We start from the raw sequence: 26,273 nt of genomic DNA, 5'->3' as shown, positions 1-26,273 counted from the left end.
AGATTTTCTAGTTTCTGTGCAGAGGTGTTCATAGTAGTGTGTGATGATTATTTATACTTCTGTGGAATCAGTGGTAATGTCCCCTTTGTCATTTCTAATTGTTTTTATTTGGAGCTTCTCTTTTTTCTTCTTTATTATTCTAACTAGTGGTCTATCTATTTTATTATTTTTTTTGTAAGAAACAGTGCCTGAATTCATTGATTTTTTGTATGGTTTTCTGTGTCTCTCTCTCCTTTAGTTCAGCTCTGATTTTGGTTATTTCTTGTCTTCTGATAGCTTTGTTTGCTTTTGGTTCCCTAATAATTATAGTTGAGACATTAAGGTGCTAATTTGAGATTTTTCTAACTTTTATAAGGGCGTGTTTATTGCTATAATTTTTCCTCTTCTCACTGCCTTAGCTGTGTCCCAGATATTTTGGTATGTTGTATCTTTGTTTTCATTGGTGTCAAAGAACTTTTTGATTTCTGCCTTAATTTTATTAATCATTCAGTTCTATAAACTACCAATGACATTCTATACAGAACTGAAAAAGAAAAAACTATTATAAAATTCATATGGAAACAAAAATAGCCAAAGCAATCCTAAGCAAAAAGAGCAAAGCTGGAGGATTCACATTGCCTGACTTCAAACTGTGCTACAATGCTACAGTAACCAAAACAGCATGATACTGGTACAAAAAACAAACACACCGACCAATGGAACAGAATGGAGAGTCCAGAAATAAAGTCACACACCTACAACTCTCTGATATTTGACAATGTTAACAAAAACAAGCAATGGGGAAAGAACTCTCTATTCAATAAATGGTGCTATGATATCTGGCTCGCTGTATGCAGAAGGTTGAAACTGGACCCTTTCCTTATACCATATACAAAAATCAATTCCAGATGGAGTAAAGATCTAGGTGTAAAACCTCAAACTATAAAAGCCCTGGAAGATAACCTAGGAAATGCCATTTTGAACATAGGAACTAGCAAAAATTTCAGGATGAAAACATTAATACAGTTGCAACAAAAGCAAGACAAATGGGACCCAATTAAAGAGCTTCTGCACAACAAAATAAACTATAAACAATGTCAATGGGAAACCTATGGAATGAGCAAAAATATTTGCAACTATACATCTGACAAAGGCCTAATATCCAGAATCTACAAGGAACTTAAACAACTGTACAAGCAAAAGACAACCCCATTAAAAAGTGGGTAAAAGATATGAACCAAAAGAACTGTTCAAAAGAAGACATACATGTAGCCAATTGACATATGAATAAATTCTCAATATTACTAATAATTAGAGAAATGCAAATCAAAACAACAATTAGATACCATCTCACACCCATCAGAATGGCTATTATTAAAAACTCAAAAAATAATGAATGTTTGAGAGGTTGTGGAACAAAGGGAATGCTTATACACTGCTGGTGGGAGTGTAAATTTGTTCAATCATTGTGGAAAGTAGTGTGGTGATTTCTCAAAGAACTAAAAACAGAACTACCGTTTGATCCAGCAGTCCCACTACTGGCTATATACCCAAAGGAATAGAAATCATTCTTCCAAAGACACACGCAAGCATATGTTCGTTGCACCATTGTTCACCATAGCAAAGACATGGAATCAATCTAAATGCCCATCAACAGTCAATTGGATAAATAAAATGTGGTACATATATACTGTATAATACCTTGCAGTCATAAAAAAAGAATGAAATTAAGTCTTTTGCAGGAACAGGAATGGAACTAGAGGCCACTATCCTTAGCAACTAACGCAGGAGCAGAAAACCAAGTACCACGTTTTCTCACTTATAAGTTGGAGCTAAATAGTGAGAACACAGGGAGACAAAGAAGAGAACAGCAGACATTGGGACCTACTTCAGGGATGGGGTTAAGAAAAAAAAAAAAACAGAGGAAAAAAATGTTGAATACTATGCTGAATACCTGAGTGATTAATCTTTACACTAAACCCCCAAGTCACCAGGTCACAAGTTTGCCTATATAACAAACTTGCACATGTACCACAGAACCTAAATGAACAGTTAAAAATATTTTTTTTAGGCTGGGCGCGGTGGCTCATTCCTGTAATCCCAGCACTTTGGGAGGCCGAGGCGGGCGGATCATGAGGTCAGGCGATCTAGACCATCCTGGCTAACACAGTGAAACCCTCTCTCTACTAAAAATACAAAAAAAAAAAAAAAATTAGCCGGGCATGGTGGCGGGCACCTGTAGTCCCAGCTACTTGGGAGGCTGAGGCAGGAGAATGGCGTGAACCCGGGAGGCAGAGCTTGCAGTGAGCTGAGATCGCACCACTGCACTCCTGATTGGGCAACAGAGCGAGACTCCGTCTCAAAAATAAAATAAATAAATAAATAAATAAATACTTTTTTTAAATGAATACCTTTTAAAATAACCCATAAAAGTATCAGGACCTTGCTCATAATTTCTAAAGTTTTCCCCATACTCTTTCCTTTAGCAGGAGCTCAACCTTAAGATGAAAGTTTAAGAAATTGGTATTCAGAAGGGTTAAATGAAAAATCGGAGACAAATCATAGTAAAAGGAAGTCGGATTTTTAAAATTTTGTTAGTAACGATGAAATCTGGATGTACCCAAGTGAGAGCACAGTGCAGTTAAAAGAGAGTGTGAAGTGGAGAAAGGGAATTAGATCTCTGTGTGGTCTGAGGCCTTGTTGTTGAATCCTGAAGTGTGCTGGACTTAGCAAAGTACTCTCTTTATTGAAAAACCACTAGTAAATGCATAGTTCATTCAAATTTTAGTGAATTATTATTCACACCATACAATAAAAGTTACAGAGAAGAACAAAAACAACTTTTGATTTGAAGGACGTTAATGGTATTTTATTAACAAACTGTAAATAGTAACAGCATAAGCTGGATGGGAAGCTGCTTTCACAGGCCATAAATGCTTAATGTTTATTACCAATAAAAGTCAAAGGAGCATCTAGTCAAGCAGTTTACCAAACAAACATTAAATACTTTAATGTATGAGCTTCAGTGGACAGAATCAGCTATTTAATTAGCAATTAGTAATCTGTTAAGCTTTGATTCACCACAAATGATCTGCAGTTTAATACAGGACAATAGTGTTTGAAAGTAAGTGATGGGTATAAAGGCCATGTTTAGGGAAACAGAATGATACTCTTGAAAGCAAGGGATGAAGATAAAGACCAGTTTTAGAGTAACTGAGTCTCATACAAAACTAAAGGTAGAGGAATACTTGTCTTATGTCGCATGGTACCATAGAAAGAACATGTCTCTCCACTTCTGAGCTGTATAATTTGGGAACAGTTTTGTTTATTACATAAGCTTTAGTTTCTTCATCTGAAAAATGAGTCCTATCTCATAAGATATCTGTGCAGATTAATAATAGCATTGTATTGTTCTGGGACATAATAAGTGTCCATATGTAATTTTACTTTACTCGATTCTTTTGTCTTCTTCACTGCTTTTGCTAATACACTTCCTCCTCTTCCTCTTTCTCCTCCTCCTACTTTGCCTCCTCCTCCTCCTCCTGCTACTATCACTACTGATGGTGCTATTTAATCAGAACACATGAGTTAAGCTGTAAAATTCCTTTGGGTTTCACAGAAAATAAAATCACAAATTACCTTTAGTGATAGATATTTATTGCAAATGTGCAGAATAAATAACCTAATTTGCCACTTGTCAACACAAATGTCAGAATTTCTAACACTGTGATAAATACTGGTCTTTATATAAAAGAGGAAAATTCATTATAACTCGAAACAGCAACTTGAGCTGAGTAATATACCTTTCCTTTATTGATCTAGCATTCTTACTTCCCCAAAACTATTTTGATTAAGATGGTTTTTTACTACTCACTGTGAGACAGTTATGCCAAGCCACTTCAAAAGTGATTGTCCTTGTGTCCAGTTCATATATGGGTGACTTCTGCTTGTGCATTATTCCCCAGGCCAATGAGATGTGTTCAGGTTTGCAAAATTGGCTTTTCTTACATAGTACATCACATGAACCAGAGCAGCTTCTGTAGGAAAGATCCTGTTGGGCCTGCTTTTCTTAAAATAGAGACGTGTACTTAATGGACAGCTGAGAAGTTTTATTGAGATGTCTTTGCCACATTTATTATGAAGACATAGTATATTCCAGATAAGGCATAAAAATTTATATCTATATAAAAATTCTATTTCAACAACCCCGTGAGATAGTTGACTTATTATCTCCTTCTTTTTTTTTTTTTTTTTTTTTTTTTGACACAGGCTCTTGCTCTCTCACCCAGGCTGAAGTGCAGTGGCTCAATCATGGCTCACTGCAACCTTGAATTCCGGGGCTTAGGTGGTTCTCCCATCTCAGCCTCCCAAGTGGGTGGATCTTGTCTATTTGATTCTCTATTTGCTTCTTTTCTTTACATTCACTAATTTAAAGTATGTTGTGTGAAAGAGCTCTCTCTTCCCCTACATGCACTTATTCATGTATCATTTAATCACTTATTTACATTAGTATTGACTCATGGATATTTATTTTATTAGGTTAAAATCTAATATGACAACTATTTTGTTACTTAAATTGCTCCAGCTTTGGCCATTTGCTCTTTCTGGTTGACTCTTTTGTGTTGTTTGGTTATGGTGGGTGCTATTTTTCTTTTTCAGTTTTTTAATTAATATTTTTATTTTGGGAAAACAATAGATTGACATGCAATTGTAAGAAATAATGCAGAGAAATCCCATATACCCTTGACCCAGTTAACCCCAATGGGTAACATTTTGCAAAATTGTACAATATTATGCACAATATGTACAATATTATGTACAATCTACTGATCTTATTCAGATTTCCCAGATTTACTTTTCTTCATTTCTGTGATTGGGTGTGCATATGGTATGTATGTGTATTTAATTCCATGTGATTTATCAAATGTGTAGGCTCGTGTATTGAGTCAAGATACAGACAGTTACATAACCATAAGTATCCCTAGTATTGCCCTTTTATAACTTCTCTCCCCCAAATATTCTCTCTCTGTAACCCCTGTTAACCACTACTTTGTTCTTCATTTCTATAATTTGATCATTTCAAGTGTGTTATATAAATGAAATCGAAGAGTTTGTAACCTTTTCAGATTGGCTTATTTCACTCAGTGTAATTTCCTGGATACTCATCTAAGCTGATGCGTGTATCAATAGTTTGTTCCATTTTATTGCTGAGTAGTATTACCTACTGTATTAGTCAGGTTCATAGTGAGCCCATATCAATACATTTGGCCTGATTCAACTTTATGTTTCTTCCACCATTATCCCACACCATTAGTATTCATTTTCAAACATATTATTTTAATTTCTGTCTATATAAATTAGAAAATTCAAGTAGATTTGTGAGCACACCTCTTCATGGGTCACACTTTATACTCCACCTTCCAGGGACTGCTGGAACCTGAGTTAAGTTATAGGTCTGGAAGCAAAGATGTGTGGTGGAAGTAGGTTCTTAGGAGAATCAACAGAGTATTGAACAACTGCCTTCTGGTGACCATTACAGTGTCCCTAAGCAATGCAAGGTTAATCCTCTCAGAGTGAGGTGGAGAGGCCACTTTCACAGCGGTGAGGAGGCCTCTTTCACTGGCAGAGAAAACTCATCACAGTTGATGGACTAAATGTTCCCAATTTTATCTGGGTTTTTCCACATGTCCCCCTTTTGATTTTTATGATAATTCACAATAAGTGCCTTCACTTTGACAGTAGGAATGCTATGATACTGGGAATTTAACTTAAGTTGTAATTTCATCAGTCATAGGATGAGATACTGCTTTGGGTTTTTAACAATCAGTGCTGTGACAACGGGAAATAAGGATCATCTTTAGGGCACATATAGAAGCTTTCAAGTTAATTATGCAGTGCTTGATCTAGACATTCGAATCCATGAGTATATTCTTTTCTTTCTCCACTTTGTCTAGTGACATTAAGAACATCCAGCCAATCTCACTATATGTATTATTTTGATAAAAATATTTACAATTATATACATAGTCACCTAGCTCCTTGCTTCTTGTAAGTACTTGATTAGGAGTAGACAATGGTGATATTTTGCATATCCCCATTGCTAGATCATGCCATAACTGTCAGTGCCCCCTTTACTATTGGAAATAGAATCACTAGCCTCTTTGAATCTAATCAAATTAAAATGCCAATTCTAGAAATCCCAGGGCCAAAATAATGGGATATGCGATTATGGTGGCTGGAATGTCTCAAGATCTGCAATCAGCTGGAGACGTAGGAGTCTTGACGGTGTAGTTCCAGTCTGAATTGGAATGCCTGAAAACCAACAGAGTTGACAATTCTTTTCCAGTGTGAAGGCTAATAGGCCCAAGACCCAGGATGAACCAGTGTTTCAGTTTGAATCCAAAAGCAGTCAAGCAAGAGGAATTTTCTCTTACTAGTTGGTGGGTAAGTCTATTGTTTTATTCAGGCTTTTAATAGATTGAATGGTACCCTTCAACTGATTGAATAGGACTTATCCACAGTACAGAGTACAATTTGCTACACTGAGTCTCTTGATTCACATATTATCTCATTCAGAAACACCGTTACAGGCACACCTAGAATAATGTCTGACCAAATTTCTAGGCACAATATGGCCCAGACAAGTTGACATAAAAAATTAACCCTCACACATGGTATTGGCATACCACAGTTTATTTAACTGTTCACCTCTTGAAAGACATCTAGGCTGATTCCAATTTTTGACTATTAGAAGTAAAACTCCTAAAAAATTGTATACATTTAAAAAAATAAACACAAATTTTCATTGCTCTGGGAAATAAAGTGCAATTGCTGAGTTATAGCTCAATTTCACGTTTCATTTTATAAGAAACTTTAAAACTATTTTCCATAGTCTTATTTTACATTCCCAACAGCAACATATGAGCAATCCAGTTTTTCTGTACGTTCACCAACCTTTGGTGTTGTCATTATTTTTATTATAGCCATTCTGATAAATTTGTCATCGTATTTAATTTAGGTTTTAATTTGTATTTCCTGGTAGCTAATGATGGTGAACATTTTTTTCATGTTCTTATTTGCCATCTGTAAATCTTTGTTTAAATTTCTGTTTATGTATTTTGTGCATTTTCTAATTAGATTGTTTTCTTATCATTGAGTTTAGAAACTTTTTTATATATTCTGGATATAATCATTTTATTGCATATGTAATTTGAATAATTTCTCTGTGTCAAGCTTTTCTTTCATCTTCTGTACAGCTTCATCCACAGAGCAAAGTTTGTCATCTCGATGAGGTTGTAATGATCTTTTGTTGTTGTTGTTGTTTCCTTGTATAGATCATACTTTTGGTATCAAACCTAAGAATTCTTCACCTAGCTCTAGATCCTGAAGATTTTTTTTCTGTTTTTCACTAAATATTTTCTGGTTTTATATTTTATACTTATGTTCATGATCCATCTTAGGTTAATTTTTGTATAAGATCTTGAGGCTTAGGCTTAATTTATTTCTTTTCATTTTTTGCTCATGGATGTCCAGCACCATTTGGTGAAGAGGTGATCCTTTATCCATTTAATCGTTTTTTTTTTAATTTTTGTCAGAAATAAGTTGGGCATATTTTCCTGGGTGTATTTCTAATTTTTTTACTTTGTTTTATTTATCTATGTGTTCATCCCTCTACAATACCCCATTGCCTTGATTACTGTAGCTACATACTAAGCCTTAGTGTCTAGTAAAGTGATTCCTCTCACTTAATTCTTTTTTGTCAGGATTATTATAGCTATTCTAGAGCCTGAGCCTTTCCATATAAATTTTAGAATAGCTTTTCTAGCCGGGCGTGGTGGCTCACTCCTGTAATCCCAGCACTTTGGAAGGTCGAGGCAGGTGGATCACCTGAAGTCAGGAGTTTGAGACCAGTGTGGCCAACATGGTGAAACCCTATCTCTACTAAAAATACACAAATTAGCCGGGTGTGGTGTCACACGCCTGTAATCCCAGCTACTTGGAAGGCCAAGGCAGGAGAATCCCTTGTACACGGGAAGAGAGTTCATATTTTCTTGGACCATTAAAAAAAACTCCTATCTCTCTCTCTCTCTCTATCCCTAGATAGAGAAAATATGTACCTATTCTTGTAGGCTGGAGTGTACTATATGTGTCAATTTAGATCCTGTTGTGTGAAGGTGTTATTCATATCTTCTATATCCTTGTGTGGTAAGTTCAAAGATTTCAGGGTCAAATAAGAAAGATACAGGATTAAGGCCGGGCGAGGTGGCTCACGCCTGTAATCCCAGCACTTTGAGAGGCTGAGGCAGGTGGATCATGAGGTCAGGAGTTCGAGACCAGCCTGGCCAACATAGTGAAACCCCATCTCTACTAAAAATACAAAAAATTAGCTGGGCAAGGTGGCAGCGCCTGTAATCCCAGCTACTCAGGAGGCTGAGGCAGGAGAATGGCTTGAACCAGGGAGGTGGAGGTTTCAGTGAGCTGAAATCGTGCCATTGCACTCCAACCTGGGCGACAGAGTGAGACTCCATCTCAAAAAAAAAAAAAAAAAAAAAAAAAGAAAAAGAAAAAAAGATACAGGATTGTGAGCAACAGTAACACATAATAAGCTTTATTGGACAGTGCTTGGACAGTGTTCAGCAAGAGATTCTCCAAGACAGTTGTGTGAGGCCACCACATAGAAGAGGAATAGGTCAAAGGACTTCCTAGAGAAGAATAGGAAATTGAATAGGAGGCTTGTTTGTTTAGGTGATATTACTCAGCAGCAAAATGAAAAGTCTCTTGGCAAGAGAGCTCCAAAAGGCAGCAATAATTTGGGGTCTGTCATAGCCACGGGGTTCATCTTATCTATGCTTAGCAAGTATTGGGCGTAATTCAGGGTATGCAAAGTGGATAGGCTCTAAATGGCTAAAATATTTTTATTTTGGATTTATATATACATACAATTGCATACTTTTATAAGTACCAGTGCAGTTTTGTTACATAGATATATATTGTAAAAAAGTGAAGTCTAGGCTTTTAGTGTGTGAATCACCTGAATAATGTACATTGTACCCATTAGGTAATTTCTCATCCCTCTCTCCTCTCCCACCTTCCTACCCTTCTGAATATCCATTGTCTATTATTCTACATATGTCCATGTGTACATATTATTTAGCTTCCATGTATAAATGAGAACATGCAGTGTTTGACTTTTTGTTTCTGAGTTGTTTCGTTTAAGATAATGGCCTCCAGTCCTATCCAATTTGCTGCAAAAGACATGATTTCACTCTGTTTTATAGATGATAGTATCCTAATGTATATTTAACAAAATTTTTTTATCCATTTATTAACTGATGGACACTTAGGTTGATTCCAGATCTTTGTTAATGTGACTAGTGCTGTGATAAACATGCAAGTGCAGGTATCTTTTTGATAGAATGATTTATTTTCTTTTCAGTAGATACCCAGTAGAGGGATTGCTGGATCAAATGGTACTTCTATTTTTAGTACTTTGAGACATCTCCATACTGTTTTCCATAGAGGTTGTACTAATTTACACTCTCACCAACAGTGTATAAGCATTCTTTTCTCTCCAAATCTTCATTAACATCTGTTGTTGTTTGACTTTTTAATAATAGCCATTTTGACTGGTGTAACATGATATCTCATTTTGGTTTTAATATGCATTTATCTGATGCTTAGTGATGTTGAACATTTTTTCCTATGCTTGTTGGCCATTTGTATGAATGGCAGAAAATAATTGCAAACTACACACCTGACAAGGGACAGATATCCAGAAGTTACAAATAACTCAAAACAATTCAACAACAATATAAAAATAAATAACCCCATTAAAAAGTGGGCAAAGGGTGTGAATAGACACTTTACAAAAGAAGACATATAAATGGTCAATGAACATATTTGGAATGTATTTTAAAGCAATTGCATGTGTAAGGATTTGAGTTTGGCATTGGTAATTTTTAGACTAATGGTCCTAGCCTGCTGTGAAGAAGTAAGCAGCAAGCCATTTTGGACTGATAAGAAGAGGCCATTTCTGGTCATTTTATATAACACTTTGCAGATCTGACTTATAGTTCTTTTCATTTCTTTGAGGAAGTTTTGAAGTCTCTAATTATAATTGTGGATTTGGTTATTTCTCCTTTCAACTCTATCAGCTTTTGTTTCACATATTTTGAGGTTCTCTTTTGTGGTGCATATGCATTATGCTATTTATATTTTTCTGGTGGATTTTTTTATCATTATGTGATTTTTTCCTTTGTCTCTTATCAATTTCTTTGTTCTGGAGTCTATTTATTTTATATTAATATGGTCACTCCTGCTTTTTTTAAATAGAGTTTGCATGGTATATGTTTATCCACCCTTTTAATTTCAATGTTGATTTTATTGAATTTGATGCCAGTATCTTAAAAGCAGCATTGTGTTATTTAGTGTTATTTTTCTTACTTTTATTAGCTCTGGTAGTAATTTTCTTTTAAATGGTGTATTTAGACTCTACATATAAGATAATTTGATATGTTAGAGCTTAAGTTTATCATTTTATTGTTTGTATTGTTTGTTTTCAGTGTTTCTCAATTCTATTTCTGTTTTATAAATTCCTGTAGGCTCCTCAAACTCTTTTTAGAATTCAGTTTTGATTTATTTATAATGTTTTCAGGGTATATCTTTGTATTTTTTAAGAGGTTGCTCTGGGTATTACGATGTGCATAGTTGACTTATCTCAGTCTACTGGTATCTATCCATATTTTAGCACTTCAAGTGGATTTTGAAAGTCTTATTCCTATTTAGTTAATTTTAGATTCCCCACTTTTAAGTATTATTGTTTTGAGTGCCAGATTGTGTTATAGTTTGTATTTTAATCATCAAATATGATTAAGAAAACTCATGAATTTAAATTATTTATTCATATTTCTTCTCTTTCTGTTCTTTATTTTTATGCTTCAATGTTCCTTAATTTATCATTTCCTTTCATTTTGAAGAAATTCATTTAATACTCTTTAACAGTGGGTCTACTGGGGACAAATTATTTTAATTTTCCTTCATCATAATGTCTTCATTTCCTTTGCTTTCCAGAATAATTTTGATCAGTTGACAGTTCTTTACTTTCAGCACTTGAAAAATATGTTGCTTCCTTCTTATGCCAGGGCTTCAGGTGAGAAATATGTTGTCATTTGAATTGGTGTTCCCCTATAATATGTCAGTGCTCTCTATTTGCAAGATTTTTTGTCTTTAATTTTCAGAAATTTAATTGTAATGAGTCTTGACATTTAATTATTTGAATTCACTTATGTGGGCTTTATTTAGCTCCTTGAATATGTAGATTTATGCCTTTCACCATATTTGGAAAGGTTTCTTCCATTATTTTTTCAAATACCCTTTAAACATTTTTCTCTTTCCCGTCTTTGTCTGGAACTCTAATGGTATAATTATTGGATGCTTTGCAATTGCCCCTGAAGTCCCAGAGAATCTGTTCATTTATTTTTTTCAGTCTAGTTTCTCTCTATTGCTTAAATTAGGTGAAATATATTACTCATTTCCAAATTCATTTATATTATTCTCTATAATTTATATTCTATTATTGAACCCACATATAGAGTGTTTTATTCATCTTGTGTTTTTCAGTTATAACATTTCCATTCTGTTATTTTTTATTACTACTAATTCTTTCACAAGATTTTCAAATTTTTTCATTGCCTCACGATAATTTGAAATTGCGTTGTGTAGCTCTCTTTGAATTTTAGATTCGGGGGTATATGTAATTGCTTAAAAATGGGTATTACATGCATAATGAGAATTTGAAATATATGGGGATATTCCAAATATTGAATATTTTACCCAATGGATAATTTTCAATCTTCATTCATTTCCCCTTTCCTTTTAGGGTTCCCAGTGCCTATTATCTCCATCTTTGTGTCCATATATACCCACTGTTTGGCTCCCACTATAAGTGAGAACCTGTGATATTTGATTTTCTGCTTCTAAGTTAATTCACTTAGGATAATGGCCTCCAGATGTTTCCATATTGCTGCAAAGGACATGGTTTCATTGTTTATGAATAGCACTGTGATAAACATACAAGTGCAGGTGTCTTTTTAATATAATGATTTCTTTTCCTTTGGGTAGATTCCCAGTAGTGGGACTGCTGAGTCAAGCTGTAGTTCTAGTTTTATTTATTTGAGATATCTCCATTCTGTTTTCCATAGAAGTTGAACTAATTTACATTCCCAGCAACAGTGTGTAAGTGTTCTCTTCTCTACATCCATGCCAAAGTCTGTTTTTTGACTTTTTAGTAATAGTAATTCTGACTGGTGTAAAGTATCACAGCGTGGTTTTAATTTACCTTTCTTTAATGACTACTGATGTTGAGCGTTTTTTCATGTGTCTGTAGGCCCCTTGTATTTATTCTTTTGAGAAATGTCTATTCCTGTCCTTTGCTCAGGTTTTAACGGCATTGCTTTTTTTTTTATTTTTTTCTTCTTGAATTTTTTGAGTTTCTTCTAGATTCTGGATATCAGTCCTTTGTTGGAGGCATACGTTGCAAATATTTTCTCCCATTCTGTAGGTTGTTTATTCTGTTGATTATTTATTTCACTGTACAGAAATGTGAAGCATTGTTGTGATGGTTGCTTTAAAATACTTGTCAGATAATTCTGACATCTCTATATTCTCAGTGTTAGGATCATTTATTTTTTGCACTGAAGTTCTGACTTTCCTGGTTCTTGTTATGACAAATGATTTAAAAATTATGTTCTTGAGTTTTTGACTATTATGTTAGAAGGATCTAGGTCTTATTTAAATATTTAAATTTAGGCAGGAAGTTTAGGTTTAGCACATAGGTTACAGCCTAACTTTGTGGGATGCAGTTCCCATGGAAATAGAATTTTCAGTGCCTTTGTAGTGATATTTTTTTCTGTTTTGTTTACCTGGTTCTGCTGTCTCCCTGCTGGTGTATCCTGAGAGTACAGAATGACCTTCCTCATGTCCGGCCACCTGGTGCCTCTATATGAGGAAAGGTGGTTTCCAGCCTATGGAGACAAAACATTTTTCTAGAGCTAAGTACTTGTTGTGACAAATCCCACTTTTTAGAGTTGTTTGGCTACTTCATATCTCTAGGTGGATAAAGAGATTATTTTCCCATGGATAAATAGTGCTTCCAGGCCTTAAACTTATTTTGGTGTGGTCTCACTAACAATGCCATCCAGTCACCTGATTATGTGGTTTTTCTAGGTGGGGTAAAGGATTCTCCAGCCTGGAGGGATGAAAAGTACTTTCTGGCTCAGACACTTTGGGCCAGTCTTTAGCTGATGAAAGGACTTCACAGACCTGTAGAACAAAGAGTGCTTCCAGGTCTGAGTACTTTTAATTGTGGGATCTCCCTTTCCTGAATCACCTAAATCCCTGGTATCTCTAAAGAGGGGGAGTCTCAGGATTGGTGAAGATAATGAGGCTCCCCAGGCAGGTTGTTGGTTATGGCAAGACGCCCACAGAGGGTGCTACCAGCACCACCTGCCTGGCCAGTGTCTCTAGATGGAAGAAAGTGGTATCTCACATTTCGCAGAAAAGGAGAATGGTTTTCTTGGCCACTTATGTTCTAGGTGATTTACCCCCTCTGCCAGTGCTCTTGAGTTTGCCAAGTGTTGTTGGTGAGGCTTCTATTAGATCCTAGGGAGAAATAAACCTACCTGACTAAGTTGTGTTCTGTTGCTATGTTGGGTATCAAAATTCTCTGGGCTTGGACCATCTTCTGCTCTTGGGTTGGGGGTCCTAATACATTATTTATAGAGTCTTTACTTTTCTCTACTTATCTCTATTTTTCAGTGTTGTCCTTTTCTCTCCTCTTACAGTTTTTACAGGATTTATAGTTGTACTTTGTGAAAGAGTGGGAGAAATAAGTCTATTCCATGTGGCCAGACGAGAAGTATCTCTTGTGTTCTTTTGACAAGCCACATTATTTTTTGAGCATTTCTTTACTTTCTTGGAAGTACCAGATATTTTAGGACCATCTTGTATTTCCTCTGCCCCAGAACTGGATCAACCACCACTTGTCCTAGAGGCTCTGATTTCCTTTATTGCATGATGGTATTTAGGGACCAAGATCTGGGTGCTAAGTATACTCATTGTTATTGGGATGTAATTACTTCTAACCTGTCTCAGGAGACAGGGCTAGAAATATACATATACATACATACACACATATATGCATATATATATATATTTATACACATATAGTAACCCATATAAATATAAATATGTCTATATTTTTACCCTATTTATCTGTGTATAGGTATATATGTGCATATATCACTATGTGTGTGTGTTTGTGTTTAGCCATGAGTTTATCCCTATAATTTTGATTCTAACTTACTGCCATGAAGTTCATTTAAGAACCCCCTGTTGGTTTATAGATTTTTGTTTATACTGGGAAGCATAGATTTTATTATCTACAATTTATTTGTGTTTTGCTGTTACTTATATCAATTATTTTCAACCTGAATTCTTTGTGTGATTTTGTACTCATTTATAATGTTAGATCCACCTATTAATGTTTAAATTTCATTTGAGCCCCTTCCCACAATCCTGACTGGTTCTAATTATTTTTGTATGTTTAGCATGTAAAGTGTATGCCAAACTTTAATATAATTCTAAGATTATGACTTTTAAAAATGTCATTCCCTCCTAACCCCTGCTACCCAGTTCCAGTTCCTCCCTTCTTACCACCTCTTATTCACCTGCCACCTATAGATAACCAACCTAATAAGTTTCTAGTATACCTTTTGTCCAAATGAGCAGATACATGCCCATTTATAACAACTCCTTGTTTCTTACACAAAGAGTAAAATACTTATACTCTTTTGAATTTGTTTTTTCACTTAATACTATATCTTAGAAATCACTCCATATCAATTTATAGAGTTTTACTCATAGTTAGGAAACCTTTTACTATATAAAAATTAAAGAATTATGTTTTCTTCTAATACCTGTTTTTTTCTAAAAATGTTTTAAAATGTTTTTACATACAGATTTCTACATTTCAATTTCATTATTGTGTATATTGTTACATGTGGACTCACTCGTCTCTGCACCATTTATTTAAATAAATCTTTACCCCAGTAATTTCAGATGTGCTGGCTCATTTTGAAGGACTGGTACCTTTTGACTTGAGAACAAATGAACAATATTATGGCAAAATGGTGCAAAGCACACATACATATGTCATACTGTAGACTAAACTACCACAGGAGTTATTAGGGAGTCAGAGTTATCTCAGGAATTATAGTGTGATTAAGTCTACAAATTGGAGATTAGTGGGTAGACATACAAGGACTTGGTTTCAGGAAGTGACATAGGAAAGAGAAATAGGAAAATTGATCTAGCACTGATTTCATTAGCAGCAATATTTGAAAGCTTCCATAAAATTAAAGAATAAAGAGTTTCAATGGAATTTTTTATGCGGTGTGAGCAACATCATTGTAAGCTTTTTGAGGTAGAAGGCACAGAAAAGAGAACAAGATGTAGTATTGCTATATAAACTCAGAGTTTGGGATTTTATTTCATGGACTTCTATTTTATGGAAGTTTATGATCATAACAATAATGTAGCTAATGTTCTAGAATTCAATTACTGCACTGTTGTGAGCATTAACAGTCTTGCAGCAAATATGAAGAGCAGTGGGACAAATGGGCAATATACATATTTCAGTTAGTTACAGCCTATTGCATAATTACCTAAGTTGCCATTTGTACAAAAAAGCGAGGTTGGCATTGAAATTCAACAATTAATTCTGTGACAAATTCATCCCCTTAAAGATGGTAGGAGGCATTAAAAGAAATTTATGAAAAAATGAAGAAACATCTCAACAGCCAACACCATAATTTAAAAATATTAGTGTTTGTAAAGTTTTAGGGTAAAATGATGCCTATTTCTTCATCGTAGTTACAACTATGTTGCAATGTGCATATTAACTCTGTATTTAAGTGATTCTTTCTTGTTGTCTATTTTTAGTCTACTCTGTCATGTCGTTATCATGATAGACCTGGAGGATACCCTTTCTCCTTAACTAATTTAACGTTTAAATCAATAAAGTTTATGATTATTTTAAGTGAGTTTGTTAAGGAGGTATTAGCTGTTTAAGGCATCTGTTTATTTCCACTAAGATTAAAAATTTGTTGAATTAAAATATTTAAACATATTTTAGAAATCATTATATATTAGTAGTATTATTCTGAGGTATAATATATAGTAAATATCCAAAACATTGAAACTTGAATATATTAACTACAGTACCTACACATTTTGTATTTTAATTATGTTCCTTTGAATGTACTTTTAGATAGGTATGTTTCATTCCAGAAAAAAAAAAAATATATATATATATATATACACATACATCTTAATATATATCTATGGTTTCTTTCTACATTGAACCATTATAATCTCTTATATTTTGTATGCTATTTTTTTAACTTAACTACTAAGTGTGGGTGTGAGTGTGTGTTTGCATTTGTGTTTATTGGAGGGAGAGAGAGAAAGAGAGAGAGAGAGAGATAAATATGTTGAATTACTCCAGGAGTATAATTATGGCTTTACCCTAAAAAGTATACAGTGAGGGGTGGCAGAATATGCCATGCCAATGTATAAAACTTGGTATAAGGATTATTCTGAGCTGAAGATACTTGAAAAATAGCAGATGCAAGGTCTTTCTGCTCTCCCGTTTACTTCCTGAAAACAGGAGATACAAATTCCCATATGAAAGATGCCCTCCCTGTATTAGGAAAAATGAAGCATTCTTCAATGGGGACTCATAGCCTAGACAATTCTGTACAAACAGGACTTGTTAAAATAGTTATTATCTTCCTTTGGCCTCAGCACATAATTTAATTGCTTTTTCGGAATTGTCTCTCTTTGTTCAACCTAATATAAAGGCATTTGGTGCCACTTCTTTGCGTTTTTATTTACTTATGACTACTTTTGTATTAAATTGGTTTGCTTTCTCCTGCTAATCTGTCTTATGTTAATTTCTTAGGTCCAGCTGGGGGAACCTATGAGAGTAGATGTAAAAGTTTGCCTCCCCTACAACAGTTTAGAAACTTACATGAAAGATGGTTTGCTCTTATAGTCCAGAAGCAAAAGTGGTCCCAACTGGGTCATAGTTAAACCTAGGTGTAGTTGAAAATGGGGTACTGGTTACAAAACATCACTTAAATGACTGTCTTCTGTTATTATGAATTGTAGAGTTATATTTATACTTCTTTATAACATTCAGAGTACCTAGCACAATGCTGGGTACACAGCAGATACTCATTAGATTCTTATTGATTATGTGATAAATATGCATTAGAGTTCTTATGAGATTGTTGTAAGGAAACCAGAAATAGATAAAAGCACTTTGTAAAAGATGTAAGTGCAACTCAATAAAATGTATCATTACAGTAATAATACTCCCAGTAAATTGTTACAGAAAGCAAAAGGTCATTCTTTGTCTTTTCTCTTTATGTAATGAGATGCCTTAATTTTTATGTATATATATACATAAAGCCATTGATGATTTGAAATAACCAATGTCTCACATGACAACATTTGGAGCCACGACCATAATGGCTCCATTAATGGTCTTATCTGACCTTTTCTATTTGTTAAAGTTAACCATAAGTTAATGTAACATAACCATAAGTTACTGTAACATTGCCTACATTGTCTTTGGAAGGGTAACATAATATAATGCTTTAATGATGTTTTAATGGAATCTTATGACACTTCAGGGAAAGCTACATAACTTCATATGTAACCATGGTTCATTACTCATTGAGACATGTACCTTCTCAGTCATTCTGGAGTCCCTAGTCCTGTGGAAATCATGATAATGGAAAGATTAATGTACCACACTGTTTCTAAATATATGTGCATGATTTTAACATTTAAATCGATATTCAGATTTAAAAATAAAGGAGAGATATATGCAGAACCTGAGGAAAAATATGCTGAGGTAATGAAATTGAAGTTTGGCTTATTAGGTTGAAATTCAAAAATAGATGCTGCATTATGCTAAAATTCTAATTGAATTACAGAAAGCAGTGTAATTAAATACTTACTCTATGTTGCTCATTTTTGTAGGATGAAAAACATATTAAATACTTTATATTTACCACTAATGTGACTGTTCTATTTCTATATGATTGTGATTCTAATCTGAGAGTCTTCTTGAAATGCCTGGTCAACAGTGCTCATTACTTAATAAAAATCTATAAATGTTAATTATATTGATCAATAATGCTTTCCATTTCATTCTTAAAAAGCATTTTGTATTTTAAATATCCTAACTCCTAACCTAAGAGTTAATCATGGTGTGCATACAGCATTGTAACTAAAGGGATAAAGAAGATGATATAAAGCTAATCCCTATTACTGAAGATTTAATATGGAATTTTAAAACATTTATTCAACAAATGTTTCATAAGAACCACGAATGTTTTGACCTTGTGTTTGCAGCTGAATATACAGAAATAGAAGTTATATTATTTTACATTATTTTAGAGTGCACAGTTTTTCAGGGGAGATAGCTAAACACTAAAAACGGTATGCAATGGAGTAGCGGAAAAGCTCTTCAGAAGATGCTGGAACCATCAAGGTTCTACAACTGTAAAACTAGATTGGATTTCATGATAGGGCGTCTTTAAAATATATCGAACACTAAAATGTTTAAAAGACACTTTTTTCTGAGAAAGGTTTGCTTTGTTCTTTCAGATTTTGTTACACCTTTCTAAACACTGTGGAGTACCTTTATTTATGTCTCTGCTTTCTGGTAAGACCATATCTAAATGTTGAATTTACTAAATTTAAATTTACATAGAAGTGTTTTGATTGACTCCACTGTATTCTCCTGCTCCCCTCAATCCTCTAACATGAAAATCGATAAAATAGCATTTGTCGAGGCAAAATGATGCATAATAGATGTATTAATTTATTTTCACGCTGCTGATAAAGACAATCTGAGACTGGGCAATTTACAAAAGAAAGAGGTCTAATTGGACTTATTCCGTGGGGCTGGGGAAGCCTGATAATCGTGGCAGAAGGCAAGGAGGGGCAAGTCACGTCTTACGTGAATGGCAGCAGGCAAAGAGAGAGCTTGTGCAGGCAAACTCCCACTTTCAAAGCCATCAGATGTCATGAGATATTCACTATCATGAGAAGAGCACAGGAAAGACCTGCCTCCATGATTCAATCATCTCCCACCAGGTCCCTCTCACAACACCTGGGAATTATGTGAGCTACAAGATGAGATTTGGGTGGGGACAGAGAGCCAAACCATATCAGTAGACAACAGGAGTCAGCTCTTATATGATTTTTCTCTCAGAAGCTGAGAGAGAAAATCACTCATGAAATGCGGTGCTTGAAAAGAGGGGAGGCAGACTTGAAAGCTAGGCAAAACAGTAAGGTCAAGTTGTTTAATCACTTCTCAGTGTTCCATCTGCTATTCTACTACTCCTCAGGGATTATTCAGGCCCCCTCCCTTCCCTACACATCAAGCTTGAGGATTTTCTCCTGCCCAGTACTGGCAAATTGGCTTTACTCAACATGCCCCGAGTCAGGAAACTAAAATACCCCTTGGTCTAGGTAGATACTTTCACTGGATAGGTAGAAGCCTTTCCCACAAGGTCTAAGAAGGCTACCACGGTCATTTCTTCCCTTCTGTCAGACATAATTCCTTTGTTTGGCCTTCCCACCTCTATACAGTCTGATAATGGACCGGCCTTTATTAGTCAAATCACCCAAGCAGTTTCTCAGGCTCTTAGTATTCAGTGAACTAATGGTCTTTTAAAAACATACCTCACCAAGCTCAGTCACCAACTTAAAATGGACTGAACAATACTTTTACCACTTGCCCTTCTCATAATTCAGGCCTGTCCTCGGAATGCTACAAGGTACAGCCCATTTAAGCTCCTGTATAGATGCTCCTTTTTATTAGGCCCCAGCCTCATTCCAGACACCAGACCAACTTGGACTGCACCCCAAAAAACTTGTCATCCCTACTATCTTCTGTCTAGTCATACTCCTATTCACTGTTCTCAACTACTCATAAATGCCCTGCTCTTATTTGCACTGCCGGTTTTCACTGTTTCTCCAAGCCATAACAGCTGATATCTCCTGGTGTTATCCCCAAACCACCACTCTTAACTCCCTCTTAAAGTAAATAAATAATCTTTGCTGGCAGGGCTATGCTGAACCTCCTTAGGCACTCTCTAGTTAGATGTCCTAGGTCCTCCCAATTCTTAGTCCTTTAATACCTGTTTTTCTCCTTGTCTTATTCCGTTTAGTTTTTCAATTCACACAAAACCATATCACCAAGAATTCTATACAACAAATGTTTCTTCTAACAACCCCACAATATCACCCCTTACCACAAAATCTTCCTTCAGCTTAATCTCTCCCACTCTAGGTTCCCATGCCGCCCCTAATCCCGCTTGAAGCAGCCCTGAGAAACACTGCCCATTATCTCTCCACACCAACCCCCAAAATTTTCACCGCCCTAACACTTCGACACTATTTTGTTTTATTTTTCTTATTAATATAAGAAGACAGGAATGTCAGGCCTCTGAGCCAAAGCTGAGCCATCATATTCCCTGTGACCTGCACATACACATCCAGATGGCCAGTTCCTGCCTTAACTGATGACATTCCACCACAAAAGAAGTGAAAATGGCCTGTTCCTGCCTTAACTGATGACATTACCTTGTGAAATTCCTTTTCCTGGCTCATCCTGGCTCAAAAGCTCCACTACTGAGCACCTTCTGACCTCCCCACCCCTGCCTGCCAGAGAACAACCCCCTTTGACTGTAATTTTCCTTTACCTACCCAAATCCTATAAAACGGCCCCAGCCCTATCTCCCTTTGCTGACTCTCTTTTCAGACTCAGCCTGCCTGCACCCAGGTGAAATAAATAGCCTTGTTGCTCACAAAAAAAAAAAAAAGAAAAGAAAAAAAAAGGGGAGGCAAACATTCCAATTCCCAGTTGAATGTCTCCACAGCCTGTAGATTTGATGAACCATATAGCATTATCAAAAGAGGAAATAGCATTAGAGAGATGGCATGAGGGCCAATCATGAGGAAAAATGTGAAGAGACACACCCTCATATTACTCATTTTTGAAAGGTTTGGAGGATGAAACCTAAACTTATTACTATCTGAAATATGAATCACACAGCATAAGATGAGTTTGGCACCTGTAGGCTTGGAGGAAATATTACAGTATGGAGCAAAGTGCATATATCAGAGAAACACTGAACAATGTTGCCAAATTTAACTAGATTTCACAAGAGAACATTTTCATTGTGAGATGCCAGTTTCTAGCCCATATCAAACCTTTGACAACAACCTACAGTGACATTTTTGTTGAGTAAGGCTATGACGGCTACCTTGTTAGAGCAGGTACCTCAGAGGACTGCATTATTTTAAAAAAAAAATCCCTGTTCTCTACTCCAGTACTGAAAAGCAATATCAGGAAATGAGAGGGGATTTGGAAAAGATAAGATCTCTCCATCCCTCCTGGCATTATCCATTATCTTGGGGTAAGTGGGAGGGTGGCAGTGTGCAAAAAGTAGAAGGACTTGGAAATAAACAGTGGATTAGATATTAGTATCAATAACACAAGACTAAAGAACCGAAATGAGAACTACTTTCTTATCTAAAAATGAGTGAAAAATATAAAACTTAACTGAGATGTGAAGGAACACCAGTACCGAGAAAGAAAGCAGGAATTGAACTGAAAACAGCTTATCATACTTCTTGGAAAAAAAATAAAACTATCTCATAGGTATACCCCAAATTTAGTATAAATTTGGGGTATACCTATGAGATAGTATGCTAATGAGTTGAGATCTCTCACTAAACTGATTACAGATATTAATCAGACAACTTACTGCCTAATGAAAGATATTGCAAATTTGGTTTAAAAAGATGACTAGTCACATGATTCATTTCAAATACATTGGATTTCATTGTTTCTAGTCTCTCTCAGTTGACAGGCACTGCTATAAAGATACCCCAAAATGTGGAAGCAACTTTGGAGCTGGATAACAGGCAGAGATTGGAACAGATTGGAGGGCTGTGAAGAGGACAGGAAGATGTGGGAAAGTTTGGAACTTCCTAGAGGCTTGTTGAATGCTTTTGACCAAAATGCTGATAGTGATATTGACAATGAAGTCCAGATCCAGGTGGTCTCAGATGGAGATGAAGAACTTGTTGAGAACTGGAATAAAGGTGATTTTTTCTGTATTTTAGCAAAGACACTGGCAGCATTTTGCCCCTGCACAAGAGAGTTGTGGAACTTCAAACTTGAGAGATTATTTAGGGCATCTGGCAGAAGGAATTTCTAAGCAGCAAAGCATTCAAGATGTGACTTGGGTGCTGTTAAAAGCATTCAATTTTATTCATTCACAAAGATATGGTTTGGAATTGGAACTTAACGTTTAACAGGAAAGCAGGGAATAAAAGTTCAAAAAATTTGCAGCCTGGTGATGCTATAGAAAAGTAAAACCCATTTTCTGAGGAGAAATTCAAGCGAGCTGCAGAAATTTGCATAAGTAATGAGGAGCCAAATGTTAATTGCCAAGACAACGGGGAAAATGTCTCCAGGGCATGTGAGAGGTCTTCACGGCCTCCCGTCCCATCACAGGCCCAGCAATCTAGGAGGAAAAAATTGTTTTGTGGGCTGGGCCCAAGGCCTAGCTGCTTTATGTAGTCTTGGAACTTGGCACCCTGCATCCCAGCTGTAGCTAAAAGGAGCCAATGTAGAGTTAAGGCTGTTTCTTCAGAGGGTGCAAGCCCCAAGTCTTGGTGGCTTCCACATGGTGTTGGGAGTGCAGGTGCACAGAAGTCAAGAATTGAGGTTTGGAAACCTCTGCCAAGATTTCAGAGGATTTATGGAAATGCCTGGATGACCAGGAAGAAGTTTGCTGCAGTGTTGGAGCCCTCATGGAGAACCCCTGGTAGAGCAGTGCAGAAGGGAAATGTGGGGTGGGAGCCCCTACACAGACTTCCCACTACGGCATTGGCTCATGGAACTGTGAGAAGAAGGCCACCATCCTCCAGACCTCAGAATGGTAGATCCACCAACAGCATACACTGTGTGCCTGGAAAAGCTGCAAATACTCAACACCAGCCCATAAAAGCAACCAGGAGGGGAGATATACCCACAATGCCAAAGGAGCAGAGCTGCCCAAGGCCATAGGAACCCACCTCTTGCATCAGCGTGACCTGGATGTGAGATATGGAGTCAAAGGAGATGATTTCAGAGCTTTAATATTTGACTGCCCCATTGTATTTCAGACTTGCATGGGGCTTGTAGCTCCTTCCTTTTGGCCAATTTCTCCCATTTGGAATGGATGTATTTATCCAATGCCTGTACACCCATTGTATTTAGGAAGTAACTAACTTGCTTTTGATTTTACAGGCTCAAAGGTCGAATGGACTTGCCTTGTCTCAGACAAGACTTTGGACTCTGGACTTTTGAGTTAATGCTTAAATGAGTTAAGACTTTGGGGGACTGTTGGAAGAGTGTGATTGATTTTGAAATGTGAGGACATGAAATTTGGGAGGAGTCAGGGGTGGAATAATATGGTTTGGCTGTGTCCCCACCCAAATCTCACCTAGAATTTTAGTAACCCTCATGTGTCAAGGGTGGGGCCAGGTGGAGATAACTGAATCATGGCGTTGGTTGCTCCCATACTGTTCTCATTGTAGTAAGTCTCATGGGATCTTTTGGTTTTATAAATGAGAATTCCCCTGCACAAGCCTTCTTGCCTGCCACCATGTAAGATATGACTTTGCTTCTCCTTTGCCTTCCAACCTGAGTGTGAAACCTCCCCAGCCATGTGGAATTGTGAGTCCGTTAAACCTCTTTCCTTTATAAATTACCCAGTCTCAGGCATGTCTTAATTAGAAGCATGGCAACAGACTAACACGCTCTCAAAATCATATTCCACTGTTATTTTTACTCAAATTTTGTTAGCATGGTGGTAGATGGTGGGGACATTGTCTGATGTTGTAATTACACCTTAGTGCTTGGAAGATATTATGGACCTGTATCTTAAAAGTGTGATATTTACAGGGGTTTCTACTCTTCTCCAGAGTTGGACCTTCTTCTCCCATCCTATTACCTTTCTTGAGTTACAGTAGGTAAACACTAGAGGCTTCAAGATACGGTTTTGAGGGTCTACTCCTAAAGATTAAGGCTTTTATTACTTAGAGGATATAAAGAAAATGAGTTACTGGTGTCTTCTTGTTCTTTCTCCTAGCTGTGATGAGATTTCACTAGAGTCCTTAAACTATGTGTCTTGATAGTCTTTTCTATACAGACTAAGCCTTTTGCTCCATAAAGGAAATATGGTAAGAGGTCTGTGCATATTTAGCTTTTGTCCCTCAGCTGGCACCAACAAAGGAAGCTTTGTTTGGATTCTTCCTGCTATTTAAGAGTCTAGTGGTCTCATTGGAAGACATTCCAGCAAGAAGATGTGATTATTCTTATAAATGTTACCTCCAGATATTTCATATTTGTTAGCCTACATTTGGCCTCTAGTATTCATCAAAATATCTAGTTCAAGTTTTCTACCAGTTTATATTGTATCCAGAAGTTTCCACTCAATGTGACCAAATAATCTTATGTCTCACTGAAGACAACTTTCTCTCTCCAGATTTTAGGATGTCCATTTATCCTGAAACCCAAGTTTTCTGGGGAGGTTCATACAAGTCTATGAATTTCTAAATGATTTCATAGCAGACTTAGCTATGACACAGATATTGGAACTATTACATAGGTAATTGAAATTAATACTATTAATACATTTAAAAAATCTCTAATGGAAAAGGTAAATAAGCAAGATCAGGTAGGTAATATATTAATCCAGGTTAGCATCTGGATTCTAAGAGTTAATGAGTTTGAAGTATGTCCAATTTTTGTTCTTATTATAAGATCAGGAGCAATGTCCTTTCAGTTCTCTGTGTCTAACAGGAACTAAGAGATGTTAAACTGTGAAGATGATGGTAGAATAGAAATGTTGCAAACATAGTGCCGGCAGCTAAACACCTACTTAAGCACAAGGTAATGCTAGTGGAATTCAAAATTATTAGTGCAATGATGGAAACCATATTTATAACAAAACACACACCCAGTTCAAATCATAGATATATTTACTCAGCTGTCAATAAGAAAGATCTAGCAGAATAAGAAACTTCCAATTACCAACCATAAATACCATTTATTTATGTCTCTACCATATTCAACACAATGTCTGGCTCTCAGCCAAATATTACTGGTCACAGAAAAAAGCAAACCAAAAAACTCACTGCCAGAAAACCAAGTAATTAACAAAATCAGATTTAGTTATAACTTAGATGCTGGAACTAATATACAGGGAAATAGCTATGATTGATATGATAAAGCCTCTAATAAAAAGGCAGCTATGCATGAAGAGATGGAAGACTTCAACATAGAAATAGAGGCTAAAAAAAGGAAAAAAATGGAAGTGCTAGAAATACAATACAGAGCAACAGAGATAAATTGTGGCTTTGTTGGGTTCATCAGCAAATAAGACGCAACCAAGAAAAAATAGATAAACCTGAAATTAAATGAAGAGAAACAATTTAAATTGTCTAGTATCTATGCAGTTATAACTCCAAAAGAGAAGAGGAAGAAAACAGGACAGAAAAATTATTTGAAGAGATATTGGTCAAGAATTTTCCAAAAGTGATAAAATATATCAAACAATGCATCCAAGATTGTGAGAGAATACAAAACCATGAAAGTACCACAATATATAAACCTTAACACATCTCATTCACACTTTTGTAAAGCAAAGATAAAGAAAAATATCAAAGACAGAGAAAAATACACATTATATACACAAGAAGGGAGAGGAAAAGTAGCACAGAGTTTTTCTCCAAAACTATGCAAGGCAGATGATGCTTGATTAACGTCTTTGAAGTTCAGAATGAAAAAAACAATGTTGAACTAATATTCTGTATCCAGTGAAAATGTCTCTTAGAAGATAAGAACTTCTGTTTTCCCATTAGACACAGAGAACTGAAAGGGCATTGCTCCTGATCTTACAACAAGAACAAAAATTTGCATACTTCAAACTCATCAACTCTTAGAATTCAGATGCTAACCTGGATTAATATATTACCTACCTGATCTTGCTTATTTACCTTTTCCATTAGAGACTTTTTAAATGTATTAATAGTATTAATTTCAATTACCTATCTAATAGTTCTGATATCTGTGTCATAGCTAAATCTGCTATGAA

General features: G+C 35.8%; 1 long non-coding RNA gene across 1 annotated transcript in view; it reads left to right on the top strand.

Annotated features, from left to right (window-relative positions):
- LOC129053040 (uncharacterized) overlaps positions 1–26,273 on the top strand; it is a 620,941-nt gene that overhangs the window by 563,492 nt on the left and 31,176 nt on the right. The window contains exon 12 of the long non-coding RNA XR_010139049.1: positions 18,718–18,775. This is a non-coding gene — a long non-coding RNA (uncharacterized LOC129053040). The remainder of the gene's footprint in view (positions 1–18,717; positions 18,776–26,273) is intronic.

This window comes from Pongo abelii, chromosome X (genome assembly GCF_028885655.2).
Source record: "Pongo abelii isolate AG06213 chromosome X, NHGRI_mPonAbe1-v2.0_pri, whole genome shotgun sequence".
Taxonomy (NCBI): Eukaryota; Metazoa; Chordata; class Mammalia; order Primates; family Hominidae; genus Pongo; species Pongo abelii.
Note: the sequence above shows the minus strand (reverse complement) of the source record. Positions and strands in the feature narration are given on the sequence as shown.